We start from the raw sequence: 18,528 nt of genomic DNA, 5'->3' as shown, positions 1-18,528 counted from the left end.
GAAAAAAAAAGTATCCAGCTACAAAGAGGGTCACATTACTTTGACTTGAGAGCTTAGATGTCTACGTCCTTGCCTCTGAAAGCCATCCAGGATCTGTGAATTCACTTGCACGTATAGATGTTTGGCAGATGCATCAGAGAAAAATATGTGACTCCGCTATACATCATTAATAGGTTAGTTTATCTGAGGTAAGGGACATAATACTGGCTAAGAAGGCTTTTTTCTGCTGTATCAGTTCTTTGAAAGTGATTTGGAAGCAGTTCAGATTTTCATTCAGATTCAGTGTTCATTTCCAATAAATTTATTTTCAGTACCCCTTATATTTATGCTTCTTGCAGCCTGTTTTCCTTCCATTTGTCAATCTGCATCTGCAACTCTAGCTGTTAGCTGTTGGGCCTGGTTGCTGCAATGGGAACTGGTTGAGGTCTTAAATTATGTTTGAGAGCTTGATCCTGCTTGAATAAAAACAAAGAGAGCTTTCCATTAACTTTAACATGAACAACGGAGAAATCAGAAATGAGGAATATTTTACTGCTTAAAAATATCCAGGAAGTTCCATAGCCCTGAACTTCAGTAAATGTATACAGCCAGGGTGCAAAGATGGGATATAAAGCTAATTTATCAGAATTGAGGCTTTAAAATTAAATTAGTAGGTGTATTTACCATCAGCATGACAAAAACTTACCTTACACACATAGTCCTCCTTGCAAGTCTGTACTATCTATATGAACAAACTACAGTTTGCTATAGTTTATCTTCTTATAATTTGCTCTGTCACAGTTCTAGAACTTCTCAGGTGCTACCTCCAAAAGTAGCATTTTTTGCACAAATAATGGAGGTGTTCTGGGAAAATAGCCTCTTTGTACTAAGAGAAGGAGTCAGAGACATCCTAAAAGAGAGGCTAGCGCGATGCTGTTCTGTAGTATCCTGCTGATTTGCACAAAAAAACACTTTGTTGATTCCCCTTGGGGTTTTTTGACCTTCAGCTGTGAACTCCCTGGAGGCAGAGACCCTCTCCTTTTAATTGTATGGAAACTCCTTAGCCCAAGAGGAATGCTACTATGAGCAACAGACAATTTTGAAACTTTGTGAAGTTGCAAATGTTAGATGGCGAGACCTTTCCCTGTGGTGATGTGTGCTTTCTCACACAAATGGTCCCCCCAAAAGTTGGCTGGACTCCTGCTGAGAATAAATGCTTACCGTTGCAAATAAAAGCTGTGATCGAGACCTTAAAGCTTTACTGTTAGCCAGCCAGACAGTAATTCATTTGTACTTGATTTTTCATTAACTCCTTTTTTGCTGTTTAAGGGAATCTTCCCAGGGATTTTTCTAGTTGTATTAACCCTAAGATCTTTATCTTCCATGTGCTTTTCTTCTATATGAAGGGAAAAAGTGAAACCACATGAAACCGGGCAATGCACCAGAAAACATTTATGAAATTTCTGGTGAAGTGTTTTGGCATAACTACATAACAATAACATGCTATATTCATTAACTTGAACAAACAAACCCGATAGATTATTAAAAAACAAAATGAAGAAGAAAATACAGATGCGGTGTAACTTTACACTTTGACAATGCAGAGGACAGATTTACCAGCTTGTTTATTGCTTCTCTCGACGAAGGAGAAGAGCCATAGGCAGAATCTAGAGCAAAGAATACAGACGGAAATCCCAGTCGATCTAGGTCTCACTGGTATCTGTAAACCAGCAAGATCCTCAGCACTGTTAAGGATACAGCATTTGCAGTCATTTAACTGACATCTAGTTAAACTTGTTGATGGTAAAGGTCATGGATGCTCAGCAGAGCACTGAGGTGTCTCCTGAAGTGACAGAAATCTATTCCTCATTTACCCTTCTGCAAGCATGAACTAGTACTTGGTCTACAAGTATTTGCCACTCTTTTCTTTCAGAAAATACCTGATTGCTTAATCAAGAATGATTTCAGTGTCGTACAGCACACAAGAGTGCATGCTCTGTGCAATAGTTGGAGGGAGTCACTTGAGTGACTGATCAGTCCAACCATTCCCCACTGCTGAGCTGAACTGAAGTTAGGTAGACAAACCTCTGCCATACAAACAATCTGCCTCGACCGTAAGCAAACTAGCTTGGACAGTAGAAGCAGTAAGGCTCAATTCATGGGGCAGTCCTGAGAGATTATTTTATTGTACTTCTGAGGATAGATTTATCTTCAGGTAAAACCACAGGCCGATTTATTTTGCAAACATCTCTGTGCTGTGTTGCCTGTGCTTGTTAACATGCAGCTTGCTCAGGCCACCTCTTTGCAGGACCACATGGTGGGACACAGACATATCCTAAATGTACATGTAAGACCAATTCCTTCCCTGGAGAAGGGACACGGCAAGCAGGAGGTGGGAGAAAGAAGAAACATCAGCTCCACACAGCTCTGGCCCAAAATCACAAAAGAGGAGGAACCAGGAAGAAGGAGATCCATGAGCTCAAAACCGTTTAGATGCAGATTAATGTGCCAAGTAAATGAAAATCAGACTGTTCAGAGCTGGATGCCGCATGGGTGTGGATAAGGGGAGGAAAAGACCACTCAGGGTCACAGCTCCTCTGCTGTTAGATAAGGGGGAATGTACCCACTTCAGTCCTCCCAGTAAACCCATCTCAGAGTTTTTGAAGGAATTTATTTCTGCTTGTTCAGAACACTGGGTCTCATGAGACAGTTAAAAAAGACTGACAGAGCATTTCTGAAAGTCCAACAGCTATTTCAAATATGAAAGAACAAAGAGTAGGCTGGGATTCAGGGATCTCACAGAGCAGGAAGGCATTCGCAGTGAAGGAAGCACAAGTGGGCTGTGTTTCCTACATTAAAGCAGATTAGTTGTGAAAGAGTGATGGGGTTTGTGCATTTTTTATTCCTTCTCATGTGAACTTGTACATCTGTTAGATGTTTGTGTACTAGTTTATAAGTAGTGGAGCTATTTAAACTGGTAAGACATACAAATACCCCAAAGGGAACAAGTATGTTAACATGTACAGCTGTTATAAAACTGGCATTTTCTGTGCTAGGCCAAAAAATTATCATCATTGTGGCATTTCCACTAAGTCAGACTGAATATAAATGTTTAAAATATTATTTGATTTCTCATGCTATGAAGACCAGATCTGTAAAGTTTCTTTTTTTCCCATTTAAATAGAGATGGTGTTAAGCTTTCCACTGCACTTCGTTCCAGTGGTTCCTCCTGAGCTAAGTCTTACATCTTGTGGCATACCCTGATTTAATCTAATTGCAAGGAATAATTTCCCATTTCTTATACATGGAGGTATGTTGGAAGAGGCTTTTGTTTTAAATGCAGTCCTGCTGTTCCAACTCATGTTTTGTTTTTTCTAAGAGAAAAGAAAAATTACTAGAAAATGGGTAAGAATTGCATTATTCCCATCACCACAATTTCTTTCTGACTTTTAATTAATTACTGTGCTGCAGAGGTTGGTGACAGACACTTTACAAAGAGCTGAAGTCAGCTGACCATTGTGAAGGAAAAAGGCTGACAACAGAAGACCGTGGCAAAGTAGTAAGGCATGAGGGTGAGAGGCAGAAAAAAGCCATTAGCAAATTTGATCACCAAAGTTCAGCATGGTGAGTCCTCTGCCCTCTCTTGTCTAACCCAAAGTGTATGCCCTTTGCTCAGGAACCTTAAGAAAGCATTACAATACTGTAAGGAGTAAAATCTGTCTCTTAGAGGAGTGACTTAGGCTCCTGAGAACTCTTTGGCTGTGAATCCTAGCTGTGCAGGCAGGATGTCCATGCAGGAGCAAGGTGGATGTTGCACCTACCCCTGTCCCAGCAGGGTGCCCACCTGCCTGCCTGTGGGGCAAGGGCTATGGCCATCCATGCCCTTACAGCCTTCATGCTCCACTCAGGGTACAACTGACGGGGACCCTTACCTTGGCTTTATGCATTCCTCTTCACCCCAGCCTCTAACACGGTGGTGCCGAGCATCACGATGCTAAGCCCCTTGGTGTACTTGTCTTAAATCAAATGGAAATAGAAAACCTCTTCACAAAGGTGAGAATCAAAGGCAGATGTAGGAAGACCTGCCCAGTGCTTACAAGCTTTATAAGGCCTTTTGCTGGCTGCAGTGGTCTCCCATCCCAATGTCAGTTGGTTAGAGAGATGTGCAGAGAAGCTCATCCCATCCTGCTGAGGATTTTCATGTCTCAGCATTCGTTTTGTCACCAGCTGAAGAATTCCAAAGGAAAGCCCTAGGCTCCACAGCAGCCCAGCTGCCCAGCTCTGCACGGTGCCTGCACCTCTCCAGGCTGCCTGCCTCATTAATGGGAAAAGACACACACTTCTGCAGAGGGATTTGGCTCACCTGAGGTTGAGGTGGATCTGGGCTGAGCTGCTGCCAAGGCCCCCAGAGCCATGGTTTTCTTTCAACCTCTGCTCCTGACAACTGGTAGGGGATGTGCAGCAGGGACCTCAGGCCACAGGGTAATTAGCTTCTGCCGAGCGAGTTGGAAGATAGACATTTTTGATGGAAATTTTTCTGCTTCCCATCCATTCCCCAGCAAAGTTAAGGGCATCTGTGTGGAAAGTTTTGATTGTGACTAGTCAATGAAGAAACATGTCATTGAGTAATTTCTGATCTGGCTTTATTTGCAGTTGTTGTCCTGAAACGTAACTTTTTGAACATTAATGAGAATACAGACTTAGAAGTGGCCAGTGGGAGTGGAGGACTTCCCTTTATGTCTTGCAACTCAAATAAGATATCATGAGTCTCTTTTCTTAATATCTGTCTGCTTATACCATCCCCCATTTCCAGCTGTGGATTAGCAGATTTCTGGAAATGGGTGGATGCTTATCTTAACCAAAAAAAGAGACATCAGAAAGAAACTGGATTAATGCTGAGAAGGGAAGGTTCATTTTTTAAAAGATACTTGTACTTGTCACAGTGGAATTAAGAAATCTTATTCCTCTCACTTGATATATGGCGCATTCCTACTCCCGTACATCTGTCCGGATACATGCCTAAGCGGCACACTTTCAAAGTGTCCTTGAGAGTGGCTCATCTTTTGTGCACGAGTTACAGGATGATAAAGTCCCTGTAATAATCATTTATTGTTTCCAATTTCCATCTGTATCCGGGTGTAATGTTCACAGATTCAGAAAGCTGGAACAGGCAGGTATTGGCTAAGTAGCCCACCTGGCTCCACTTATCCCCCTTTCAAATTAGAGGCAATGTAACCCAAAACCTCTATCTTCTGCTTTTTAACATTTCACACAAACTCATTTGGGAAATTTATTGTGGCTTTAAAAAGATCTGACTTTTTTATTTGGTGCGTCACACTGCAGGAACAGTACAGTACCTGTTAGCCAGATGGTACAGGAATAACAGGCCAAAAGGTAACAGATTTCTTATTTAGAGTCTGCCGTGAAACATGCATATCAGATTCAGGTGATATTAATGAAAAAATAATGCTGGAAAAGTTACAAGCCATTATTTCATGCAGAAATGGCATTTTTCCCCTTTTACAAGCACTCTCAAGTTAAATAAGCTTTGAACTTTCAGATCTTTCTGTTTGTGGGGGTTTGCTTATAACAGTCATGTAGCCAATATGACGACAAGTTTGGAAGAGGCCCAGGTATTTTTAATCAGTGAGACCATGTTGCAATGTATGAAACAGATTTAAACTGCTTTTGCCTTTACATGACCAAAATTTTCTCTAAGTTAATATAAAATCAGTGTAACCAACTGACCAAATTCCAGGAAAATTTACTGCTCCTTAGCAGGCTAGGCTGCATTATAATCTTAATTGTCAGCCCTAATATGATCTTGTGAGGGTTTTATGAAAATCAATTTAGTTTTAGAGATCATAAATGGTGTGGCGGGTCTGTCAGCGTGAGCGCTATCAAACTGCTTTACTGTCATATCAAAATTAATATCCAGTTTTCTTTCTTGTTGGTATTAAACCGGACCAGATGTTTGCTCTGAGTTTGTAAACCCCTAGTAACAGTGACAAACAAGATGAAAGTCATAGGGGAAAACAACCCCAGCGCCGGCACTCGGAGCCAGTCGGTCCCCACCCCGCTCTGCTCCCCGCTGCGCACGAATAAGCCATCCCTCCCACGGGGTTGTTTGCTCACTTCTTCAGTTGTTTGTTTGTTTGGAGGGAATTGGGTTAGAGTAGCTCAACTTCAAATGAAAAACACATCCTAATCTAGTGGGACCTGCACTGGAAATAATGCATCAGAGAGTCCTGGCTCTTTCTGAGGCCTGATCTGCACTGAAGTTTGGCTGATGGAGCTGTGCTTCAGTTAGGAGTTTCCAGACTTGCTGACACAGTCATGCCAGCAGAGACCTAGCATAGACAGGATCTGCTGGGAAACAGCTTCTTTTGGTCATCTTGTGTAGTTCCTTTGGGGAGCACTGTCTGCTTTTCTCCTTACAAGAGCTTCTTCCTTTAGACATGCCGTCAGATCCTTCCCAGCCCAGCCAGCACCACAGTTCACCATGTACTCACCTCCCGTGACTTTTCCCTTTTCACATCCATGGTGGCAATCACGAGTAACACAGTGGGATGTGTGAGGTCACATCTTCTAATCACAGGGACACACTGAACCCAAGTTCAGGTGATGAAGCTGCAGGGAAATGTAAAACTAAGAAAGAGGAAGCTTTAGGTAGACTTGTCCGAGATGTTTGATACTCCCTTGTGTTCCCCTCTCTCAAATAAGCCTGCACACCGCTTCATGAGCCAGTATGTTGGTATCTCCAAACTACCAGCACCATGTCTTGCTTCTTTCCTCCTAGGGAGACCTTTGGTGTTCAAACACAGTCCCAGTTCAGTATCACCAACAGAGACCTGACTCAGCCCCCTCAGAGCCTCCTGCCCCTGGGGCTTTTGGCCTCTTCATGGGCAGGTCCTCCTCACCGCTGGGCTGACCAGCCCCTCTCTTTCTCCTGTAAGCTCCCGGCAGATCTTGCCCATTGGTCTTACAATTCACCACCTAGGGAGCAGCCAGTTGCATGTGAGACCCACACACTGTGTGACTCTGGGGTTTTTAAATATAAAATTAAAATTATAGCAAATATAAAATTAAATTAATGCATAAACCTACCCAATACCTCACTTAATAAAAACGTTAACTCTAGTGATGGCAGAGGTATGCAAGATAACTGCAAAACCTGATCACAGCAGGAGGAAGTGTACGACACTCCTGATCTCAGCTACTATTGACATCTGTGTAGGATGTTCTCGCTACTTAACATGGAAAATCGTAATTCCTGTAATTTTCCTGTTTTGTAGGAACATCATAGTTTACCTATCTGTGAGATGAGATAATGACCCGAGGTCTTAAACTGAAGTAATATAGGAAACTGTTAGTTTCAATAAGGACAGAATTATACCTTTAACAGTGAATTTACAGTGTTTTCTGAATTTAAGACAGGCCATTTTAAACATGACCAAGGAAAAAACAAAGATGAAAAAGGGGTGCCTTTTTAATTTAAAATAATACTGACCTAATTTTCTTGGATTTTCACATTATTTTGAAAAGACCTTCAAAGAAGGGCTGTCAAAATGTTATTAATAAGGTGTAAAATGGCTCATATGTTAACTTTCTTCACATTTCATTACAAATCGAAAAAAACAGAAAAAATAAAGAGAAATCATTTCTTCAAAGTAAATTTAACTTAAGTGCATTATTTTTTTTTTCAGCAAAATGGGTCATTGGCGTAAACCTGTGAACATTTTTTGGTTTTCCATGGTTTGATGAAAATTAGACATATTCCATTAAACTCATATGATGAATGTGCAAAATCATTTGAAACAGAAAGGAAAAACATATCTGAACAGGCTTTTTTGCAGCAAGTTTTAAACTGCACACGGCTTCAGTCAGAAGATTTGGAAGGCAGCTTAATTTCTTTGAGCTATGAGACAGCAGGCCAAAGCCCTCAGCAGAAGTAAATTGGTATTGCTCCACCAAACACATTGGAGCTGTGCTAATGGCAAAGGAATCATGCTGATTGACATCAGATGAGGATTTGGCCCCATTTCGTCTCCTGGGTGAATAAGATTTTCTGTGTTAAAGAGAACATGATTATTCCACAAATGGCACAGCACTGTCGCCCTAAACACTAACTCGCTTTTTAAAACTGTTGATTCCCAAAGATTCCTTAATCCTAAATTGGGGTAAATAGGATGAAACGGGTTTCTGTTTCCTAAGATCGTGATGTGGAGCTCTTTGTTGATACTCTGAGCTTGCACAAGTTCACTGTATCTGCTTGAACATGGACTCCTGCCTGTGAACATTGCCTGGCCACCAGATTGATACTCTTCAATTTTTGTTAGAAAAAATACATACGTTCCTAAGAAACCGACACTTAGCGGTTTAAGTGTTTACAATTAACAAGTGCCATCCTCCGCAGAATTCTGCAGCTTCAGAAACGAGTAACAACACATGGTTTAAAAATCTGCAAAATGATGCTGATATCTTATTAGCTCACTGTTATTCTGCAAATCCACCTCGCCTCCTACCACCTCACCTGCCCCTCCCCGAGTCTTTTAACTCTTAGTTCTGCTGTCTAACATTTGCAAATATGTACAGAAAAGTCAAAATAACAAATTATAAGGTGACTGTGAAAGCTTATTTTCCATGCACAGTGCTAATCCGTACTCCAGTGGGGTGGACGTTTCTTGGCTGTAGGCAGATGCTGTGCTTTGAAGTGTGGCTCAAGTGCTGAGCTGTATCTTGTGCTTGGCAGCAAGCTACTGCCATGGAGGCCACTGTAACCCATATCTCTGGTGACGACTTGCACATTCTTCAGTGCATCTAGGCCTTAATAACTGTATATCCTCATAACAATTTGTCACACTCCAGACTACAAGTGACCTCCCGAGCTCTACAAAGCATGTAGCAACACCTTTACATTTGGTTAGAGTAATAAAACACGTACCATATACATGGTATGCAAGACACATACCCTGGAGAACCAATTGGAAGTAAAAGTCTCAGGTCACACATTTCCACATTTTTCACAATATGGCACTATTGCCACAGAACACTGTCTTGTGCGTATGGACATGCCCCAGGACAACCCATGAGTGTTAACTAAGGTAGCTTTTGATGCCTTGCTTTCTTCTATCACTTGGGTTTCAAACTACCCAGCATTTTCCATGCCAAATAATTTTGCTCCCAGGTGCATGACAAAGTCTCAAAATAGAAAATGTAGCTGAGCTGCACTTTGCAACCTTAAAATATTTGAGTTATTCCCTTCCTTGCAGCTTTATCTCCCTTTCTGCTGCCTTCGAAATTAACTTAGTCATAATGTCTGTGGCTTTCCTGATTCCCCATCACATCTTCACATGAACAAGTCACGTCCACAAGATCCGCAATAGCATTTGTGTCTCTTTCTCAGTGTCCTGGTTTCAGCCAGGGCAGAGTTAATTTTCTTCGCAGAAGCTAGTGTGAGGATGTTTTGGATTTGGGATGAGAAAATGTTTATAACGATGATGTTTTGAGTTGCTGCTAAGCAGTCAAGGACAGTCCAGCTTCTCGTGCTGGGCTGCCAGCAAGCGGGCTGAGGGTGCACAAGAAACTGGGAGGGGGCACAGCTGGGACAGCTGACCCAGGCTGGCCAAAGAGATATTCCATACCATACGACGTCATGCTCAGTATATAAAGCTGGGACGAAGAAGAAGGAAGGGGTGGAGGGATGTTCGGAGTGATGGCATCTGTCTTCCCAAGTAACCATTACACGTGATGGAACCCTGCTTCCCTGGAGATGGCTGAACACCTGCCTGCCGATGGGGAGTGGTGGATGAATTCCTTGGTTTGCTTTGCTTGTGTGCGCGGCTTTTGCTTTATTTATTAAACTGTCTTTACCTCAAACCATGAATTTCCTCACTTTTACTCTTCTGATTCTCTCCCCCGTCCCACTGTGGGGGAGGTGACCAAGCGGCTGTGCAGTGCTTAGTTGCCAGCTGGGGCTAAACCACGACACTCAGTCTCACAGTTGGGTCAACTGTTTCAGACCACAGACTACATAACTGTACTCTTATTTCCACCATGGTGTGAAGCCAGTGTAGCCCTATTAACATTCCTAACGGTACATTACCTGAGTATCTAACTTATAGTGGGGTTTCGACACAATCATTCTGTTGTCAGCATAAACCAAAGTTTTCTAGACTTTTAATTTTTCTATCTAAGCAGCCTGTTGTAATAACCCAGGTAACAGGTAGTCGAGTGATAACAAATCCCCTTCTAGGGACCAAGAGAGTGAATCAAAAGCCTTGAATTAAATTGTCTTTAGCTCTGGTAAGGTGAGGAAGAAATCTTTGCAGGGCTGCCAGGTGTGACACAGGACCCAAGGGATACATGTGGTCTCATCAAGCAGCAGCTGGAGCCCAGGCAGAAGACTTTAGTAGTCTAAAAGGCACTAAATGCTTTGTTAGGTGACTGAATCCCACTTAATTTATCCAATCTTAATTTGATAAATAGATCCACTGAAGTTCAGAACAGACCAAATATGTTATCTATTTGGAGACATTAGCATGTTTGTGATGTGATGGTCATGGTCCGTAATATGCAGTAGTACATAAACTATGTTCCCCTGTGAAATAGTCTCTAAATATTCAGTCTGGTGACTTGAATTTCGTGAGTAAGTGTCAATATTCATTTATGTTTTCATCTCTTTGCACATATTTTTCATTTTTGCCTGCACAGTTCCAGACTCTCTAATACATTGCTATTCAAATATAACTTAAAGTGATAGACATCAGACAACAAGCATAAATTCAAACCATGGATCTGCAAGCACAGAAAGTTTATACCAACTATATCACCTATTATTTCAAGCTTCAGGAATGGCTGCCATATGACCAGAAATACACCAAGTGTCCCTCTTGGAAGATATAAAACCCACTCCACCTGCTCACAAAATTCTCCACACCAGCATGAAATCCATGGCAGTTGCTCCTTTTACATAACATTGTTGTGGTTATTGTAGTTAGAGCAATGTTTTATTAAAATTGACTTGCCTTATTAACATCAACTTATGGTCGTTGCCATCCAAAAAAAAATTAGTCTTTTGAGAATATTTGAAGCAGAGCCAATTTCAGCTCTGAAAAACTGCTCTTGAAGTCCTTTTTCCACAACTTTTTGCATCTGTAGCACATGTCCTTTTCTAAAGCCACAGGCAATTTTTTTTCTCAGATGATTTGTATATTACTTTGTATATATATTTTAAAAATTATGTTTAAACAAGTTAGCCACACTGTATTCCGGAATGGCCTCTTTACCGTATTGGTTCAAATCTTTTTTCCACTGGCTGAAAGACTGAGAAATACTAATATGAAGAAGGTAATAGCAGGAAGCTCCCCGTGTCACCGTAAGAGTCCATGCATAGAATGAGAGCAGAATCTTAAATCACAGGGAGAAGGTAATTCATCGTAATTGTTTGTGCTATGGTATTAAGCATGTCAGAGATAGCACATCTGGATCCTTTGTACCACGATCACAGTACCCAAAACCGTATCTGACAGACAATTTCCTGTACTTAATGTGATGAACTCTTTCAGAATCTGGAATGTCTCTTAAAGCAGAGGACATTTTTGAAATCCAACCACTGTAAAACAAGCCCTCATTTCCTTCCCATTTCAGCACACTCTGTTGTGTTCAGTAGTCTGTAATTTCTCATTTGTGCTGACAAACAGTCCCGTCCTTGATCAATTTGCAAGACGCTCCAGGGATCCATCATGCCTCCCATCAGGTTGGGTTGTAAACTTCGGTCTTGTCACTCTGATTGCATTCCTCTTCATGTAATTCACATTCTGGCTCCCTGAATTCCTCTCCCAGTTGCAGTTAGGTATGACGTTCTCATCCACTTCCTTTTCTGATGTTCTGAGCCTTGTTGCCACATGATCCTTACTCCCCACCCCATCTGTTTGCCTGTCTATGGAACTGCAATAACCCAGGTGTCGAGGCAGCGTGCTCCCAACTCCTTTGCTACAGCGATGGGAGAAGTGATTGCAATTAGCTTGCTAGGCAGTAATGCAGTGCTGGTATATTTCTTTCATATATTCATTCCTATTACTATTCACACCATTACTACATACTTTTAATTAAACAATTTCCTCAGTCACTGCTTTTCTTAAAATAATCTATTTTAAACCTGAGGATCTCACGAGTATTTCCAGCAGTAGATACTTGTCCAGGCAGAGACCAGAAATAAATAATGGAGGCCCTGATGAACAGCCAACATTCATTTCCATGGCTCCATTTCCTCATATTTGTTGCTCTTAATATACTGCTAATCAATAATACAGATATTAAGCCTTAGTCAAAGATGGTTTTGACAAACATTTTTGAACGAAACACAATATATTCTAAAAGATAATTTTTTAACAGAGACACTAGTAAATACATTCAATTCCTTTCTCATCCCCAACAGAATCAAATTTACAAAAGATCTTTCCTGGTCTGAATTAAATATAATAATAAAGAACTTAATGTCAAGTTGAGTAATGATAGATTTAATGGTTCAGAGTGTAGCTGCTGTTTTAATTCATTAATATAATAAAATGGAGTTTAAGAAACATTTGTATTACAATGAGGTAATATGTTCTGAAACTTTAGCAAGAAAGTGCATTACAGCAACAAAATAGTCAGTATTCATATATCAACCTGGGTTTAGCTGATCTGGCAAAACTTTTAGATAACAAACACCACAAAAGCACAGTTTGAAACAGCTTAAAAACACATTAAGTTCATTTAATAACAGATGTGAAACTACTGACACTTTGGACCTTTTAATACAATCCTGGAACCCACTGCACTAATTACCCTCCTTACATTAGCAAGATCACAGACATTCAGCGTAAAGAGCTGGTACGCTGAAATGCCTTGAGACTGTTTTATGAAGCTGTCTGAGACAGTACTTGGGTTTGTCCATATTCAGTGCCTGGTTTTCTTATCAGTTTTCTCCATGGCCTTGTGTGTGCAAGTTCATTAGAACAGTTTAGTTCAGTTTTCATGAAAAAATGGGTCCAATTGTATTTTCCAATCTTGCACAGGTTAGTGTGGATGAAGAAACTGGAGTCTCTCTGATGAATTATACTAGCTGAATTTGAGGTCCTCACAGATTGGGAAGGAAGAATGTTATATATCTCTTATCCCTCTTTACTGCTCAAGGACCTCTCGCCTCTTATTCCTTCATCCTTTTTCTGTTTCTCTGATTCCTGTCTTTTAAAGAATTCTGGACTACTCAAGCAAATTTTATAAAATCTAGGGGTAAGCAGATATTGCTGTGGAGACTTGTTATTCTCTACAAGGAGAAAGAATTTGTAAGTGGATTTGAGACAGAAAGGAAGAGGCACGATTTTCCCATTCCTCTCCAGTGTCCAAGTTCAGATAGATAAAGGATTCAACCCTATCAAGTTGTGAATGACATCACCCCTCTGCCTCCCCAGGAAACCCAAGCAGGCTCAGCATTTTGCAAAATACACCGAGGGTCAGCTTACAGTTCAAAAAAGAAAGACTTGAAAAGAACAAAAAGCAATTTAATCCAAACCACTGCACAAAAAGAGAGCCCTTCAGTGAAAGGATGAGAATATTGCTATTGACAAGGGTTGGGAGAAAACCTACCAGTTTTCTTGGTATATAATTATCAAGAATAATCAAATGGCCATGGATAAAGCCAGAAGAGATCCAAGCCTCCCTTTGGTCCCTGAATGAGGTCCTAATGTAACATTTCCCCAGGTCGACAGAGCCCGGTTCCCTTCTGGAGGAGCGGTGTCCAGGAAGCTTTCCCAGCCTGAACCTTTGCAGGGGTGGGTCTTGGTTCCGGCCTGGAGCAGCATTAGGTATTTGCTTTATAACTGGCTGACTCAAACAACCCGAAGTCAAATATCCCCTCAGTTGAGGAGGGTTGAATCCAGCCTAAATCAGCTGAGTTTTGTCCTGTGCCAGAAAACCTTTGGCTAAGCAGTTAGGACAGGTCTTACAGCAGAGCCAAAGAACTGGCTTTTAATTTTGTGGTTTCAATCCTATTTCAGAATTTAAACTGATAATCCTCCATCTTAATTTAAAAATAAACCCTTCTGCCTCACTTAATCATGTCTCTAAACATACTTGGGTCAGACCTGCAGTGCCCTGGTGTCCTTCCCAGAGGGAAAGCCAGTGGTTTCAGCTTCCCAGGCTCATTCTCCAGGCATCCCTGGGGGCCATACAGCTAACAGCTGTCTCTTGGGGCACCATTTGGCTACCAGCTCTGCTCTGATGAGCCCCAGCTGCAACACTGGCTTCTTAAGGGCCCTGACAGCCAGGCAAATTTGGGGCAGATTTAGCATTGCATGAAGAACAGGTTGAACTGGCTTTCAACATGACAACCAGGACACAAAGGTGGATTGGGGCCAAGTTCTCCTCACACTGAGCTGAGTGCAGCAAACCCTTGGATCTTGATAAGCTCAATATCTTTATTCTTTTTTCTTACAAATTAACCTGTCCTGTTTTGCCTCATTCTTCTTTCATTTTTCAAAATCAGATTTAATTTTTGTTTCTCTATCTGCCTCTGTCTTTTTCTTCATTGTTTTTTGTTTCCAGTAACAGACTTATTAATGTTCCCTTCAGTGTATATGGCAGTCCTGAGATTGCTTTACTGACTCATATTTTACCATAAAATATAACTTCTCTCTTTTTATATGCATGCTGTATTTTTCCCCCAAATGCAATCCCTTCTGAGAACACGTTCCCCCGAAATCCCTTAAATGATGTAACAAATCATTCTTTGGAGATAGTTTGACCCAGGTGTGATGTCTTACCTCTTGCCATTAAATAGACGTTTGGCTTTGACATGATAAATCACTAGTTTATGTTAAATAGACTTGGTTTTAAGTTGGTATCCAGCTCCCCTAGCAAAGGCAGGGACACATTGTCTTTCTTCCTACTGCTCTTTCCTTATGCTATTTAAGATTATAATGATATATGTTTTTTCTTCCTTTGCTATTCCAAATCACTAAGGTCTTGGCCATGTTTCTTTCCTCTGTATTCTTGATTTTATTGGGTAATATTGAGAAGAACATGACCTTGGATGAGATTGTTGTGGAAAAAAACAAAAACAATCATCTTCCCCAACAATCCACAAAAGAAAACCTTTATGGTTTTATTGTTCTGTCACAGATTGATTGTCAAAATCCATTTCAGCGATTCCAAACATCATGATTAAAAAGTAGATGTGGAATCAGAAAAATGTCCCATTGTTACTTTGAGTCAGCTGCTAACTCAAAATATTCTCTGATAAGAATACCAAGAGGACTGCATGAAGGAGTAGTGCTGGGAACTCTGTTACAGTATCGTTTTTTTTTTCCTGCACAGCAGATGAATCTCACCCTACTAGCCCAGAGAGTAAGCAGGGCTCATTTCCTAGCAGGCTGGATTATGACTGAGCAAAAAGGTCAATGAATCAATGAATAATCAATGCACCTTCACGGAATATTATACTAATGACCACTGCTTCTATTGATTTTAAGAAGTTCATTATTGCAGGTTGGGATTCATTCATTTCAACTTCACCTATCTGCAGTGCAAATGACTCATCTAACCTCTTTGGGCATTTATTTTAGAATGAGATGTCTCAAATTCTAGATGTGATTATTTATCTTCATTTATTATAAGGGCAGTCCAAACAGGTAGCTCAGATACAGCAAGGGGGTTGCACTCGATGATCTTTAACGGTTCCTTCCAACCCAAACCATTCTGTGATTCTATGAGATTTCTTCTTTGTTTTAGACTTAGGATTTTGCCGTTTCCATTGAAAAATGGAGGAGAAAAATTCAGGAGGCTACAGAACATTACAAGTAAGTATGTTTTGCAACATCAAAGGCAATGGGCATGTTTTAGAGGCAAACTCACTTCAGCGGCAGGTTGGTAACATTCTGAATGATTGCATTGATTCAATCCTTTTTAAACAGTCATGGTAGCATATAATCATAGTACTTCAGTTTTATTCCTTAGAGCATTAGGAAATAAAGACAAATTGCCTAAATAAACAGAGGAACTATTCACCTTGCTACCTTGCTCCAGATGAAACTCTTGTGTCAAAGTTCTTCACTGAAGACATTATGCTGTTGATTTTAATCACACCACAGTTTTAACCAAGTCTGTTGTACTGTACATCATTATGTTGATGCAAAGGGAGGATATTTTCAGGGCTGTATCCAAAAAGTTCAAGTACTATGATGCTACCATACTATCATGCTACCATACTATCATGCTTCCATGACTGTAGGAAGGGCCACATTCCCTTCAGAGGTGTACCTGCTGTGGCATAGGCATTACCATGGCCACAGATACTTCGAAATGTAGCTACTCTGGTTTCATACTCGAAATGTAAGCAGACTTATCCACGGCCACAGATGTTTTGGGATATCCTGCTCCCATGTGGATTTATCCACAGGTCACAGTCCCTTGGACTCAAGTTCACACTGGAGTTCCAGCCGGTCCAGTACAGCAGCACAGAAACAGCAGCGGTGCCCTGGCCACCTGCCAGCCCAGGCTCATCGCCATTGCTGTGTTCAAAATGCGCCCAGGCACCGCAGAGCCGGACGGTCAGCAGCAGCAGAACAGAGGCAAAACAAAAACCCAGCCGCTAACGAGCACTAGGCTCTAACATACAGTAAGGCAAGCGAGCCCCATGGCAAGCACAGGAGCCTGCCAATTAATATCCAGACAGCAATGACAGCTATAAATTTGATCTAGCACATTCCAATCAAATCTGTCATTGTCTCAAACCCTTCGAGCCCCACGTTGGGCACCAAAAAACGACTGTTGTGGTTTAGCCCCAGCTGGCAATGGAGCACCACGCAGCCGCTCATTCATTCCCCCCATCAGTAGGATGGGGGAGAGAATTGGAAGGGTAAAAGTGAGAAAACTCATGAGTTGAGATAAAAACAGTTTAATAATTGAAATTTAAAAATTTAATAATAACAATAACAACAATAATAGCTATAATAATAATAATTTGTAATGAAAAGGAAAATAGCAAAGATAGATAAAACCCAATAACAAAGACAGATAAATAAAACCCAAGAAAAACAAGTGATGCAAATAAAAACAATTGCTCACCACAACCTGACCAATGCCCAGCCAGTCCACAAGCAGCAGTTCCCCTGCCAACCTTCCCCCTACTTTTATTGCTGACCATGACATCATATGCTATGGAATATCCCTTTGGTCAGTTGGGGTCAGCTGTCCCAGCTGTGTCCCCTCCCATCTTCTTGTGCACCCCCAGCCGACTCGCTGGCAGGGTAGTGTGAGAAGCAGAAAAGGCTTTGACTCTGTGTAAGCCCTGCTCAGCAATAACAAAAACACCTCAGTATTATCAACACTGTTTCCAGCACAGATCCAAAACACAGCCCCATACTAGCTAATAGGAAGAAAATTAACTCTATCCCAGCCAAAACCAGCATACCATGCTGTAGACAAGCAAAATTTACATGTATGAACACATTGTTTTTATACATCCTTTTCTGCCAGTGTAGATACAGGATTGGATTGGTGTCCAGGCCAGCACACATTGTGCCAGCCTCGTGTCAGTGTTCATCACAAATCCCTAGGAGTAATAATCAAGTTTACAGCTGCCTGAAGCTAACTGCTTCTGCTAGCAAGGGTGAGCTGTAATTTCCCCTTCATGTTCATCCATTAGGCATCCACAGTTCTGAGCTCCCTCTCTATGGGAGACCTTCTGGTCCTTCGCTCAAAGAGGAGAACATTCCTTCTCATGGGAAGGAGTAGAAGGAAGAAGAAGATAGAATTCTCTCTGTGTTTTGCCCTTCTACTCCCAATTTTTTCTGTAGTGATAATCCAAGAATCCAGCCACCATCCCATGATCTGGATGATTCAGGCCCAGCTCCCAGGATTTCAGATCACAGCTGAGATATGCACAGGCAAAAACAGTCTGGGGAGCAGGAGGAACCAGAAGCCAGTGTTTCTCCTTCCAGTGAGTACAGCTGGGTTATGGGGTCATGATTTTTCTCTGGTCCAACAAAGTTTGACTTCTTCTGGCACAGTTTCTGAGGTTCAGAAGAGGGAAGGGCAAGTGCCAGAACTGTCTGGTAGCTAGATGACTTTCCTGGGAGACACACGGATTTCTGAAAGCAGTTCTCATTGCTTGGCCTGATGGTCTGAGTGCTAGGGAAAGGGTGAGGGACAGGACAGAAACTTTTCCTTTGCATGTGTTTTAAGAGAAAGTGGTTGCTGCAGATGAATTTTACCTGAACCCAATCCTGTCAGTATAAGGCATGGGCAAAGGTCTCTGCTCAAGGAAAGCTTTTAATGTATTTATAAGCAACAGTTGCATGGCTCTGTCAAGATGGGAGCATGCTTTGAGACATCCGTGAACACTTGAGGGGTCTTAAATTAGAAGAGCATGGTACGTGATTTTCTCTTAAGAGCAGCTCTCTGAAGGTGCTTAAAGTGGCTCCTAAAGATGAAGATGGGGGCCCAGTGGGACTGGTGAACACAGCTAGCCCTCAGCGCACAGCAGGGAGGCCATCAGCATGCTGC

The sequence above is a fragment of the Phaethon lepturus genome, unplaced genomic scaffold, assembly GCF_000687285.1.
Source record: "Phaethon lepturus isolate BGI_N335 unplaced genomic scaffold, ASM68728v1 scaffold271, whole genome shotgun sequence".
Lineage (NCBI taxonomy): Eukaryota > Metazoa > Chordata > Aves > Phaethontiformes > Phaethontidae > Phaethon > Phaethon lepturus.
The sequence above is the reverse complement of the archived record's forward strand: the minus strand, read 5'-3'. Positions refer to the sequence as shown.